Consider the following 625-nt stretch of genomic DNA (forward strand, 5'->3'; position numbering starts at 1 on the left):
AATTAGGCAACTCCCTAACTTCAACCATCGTCTTCCAAAAGAAAATAATAGTAATAATAATAATGACTAATAGAAGCTATTTTCCCATCCTATAACAAGACTGTTATGTAGATTTAATTCTTAGACTCCACAAAAAATTTCAGATAGTAGAATTTCTTCATTCCTAATTTGTTATTGGCTGTTTTCCCAACCTAGCCATTGCCAGTCTTCAAATTTAGGGATTAAGTTTGGCTGGAGCCTGAGAGAAAGTAGAAGCAGGTAGGCAGAAAGGAGAGGTGAGAGATTAGGGAGTGGAAAGGTGGTAGAAAAAATGGGTACACAACTGTTCATTGCATATTCCTGTTCCCTAAAGTTCTCTTCATTCTTGGGGAGGCCTCTCTCCAGTCACAGTCCTCTTTTTTTTCTGGTCAGAATTCTGAAAGAGCCATCAAATTCAATTTGAAGCCTGTTCTTTGAGCAGTTAGAGGGTCAGAGACCCAAATAACTGGTCATTTTGGACAGTTTTAGAAAATAACCACTGATTTTAATGAAAAATCCAAAAAAAGATCAGATGAATTATTGTCATCTTATAGAATGATAATCCCCATTCTACAAAGCATACACATATAAACCTAAAAATAGCAAA

General features: G+C 35.7%; 1 protein-coding gene across 1 annotated transcript in view; it reads left to right on the top strand.

The window, feature by feature from the left end:
* STRN (striatin, calmodulin binding protein) overlaps window positions 1-625 on the top strand; it is a 142,856-nt gene that overhangs the window by 435 nt on the left and 141,796 nt on the right. The gene's annotated exons all lie outside the window — the stretch shown is intronic.

The sequence above is a fragment of the Propithecus coquereli genome, unplaced genomic scaffold (assembly GCF_000956105.1).
Source record: "Propithecus coquereli isolate 6110/MARCELLA unplaced genomic scaffold, Pcoq_1.0 Scaffold43, whole genome shotgun sequence".
Taxonomy (NCBI): domain Eukaryota; kingdom Metazoa; phylum Chordata; class Mammalia; order Primates; family Indriidae; genus Propithecus; species Propithecus coquereli.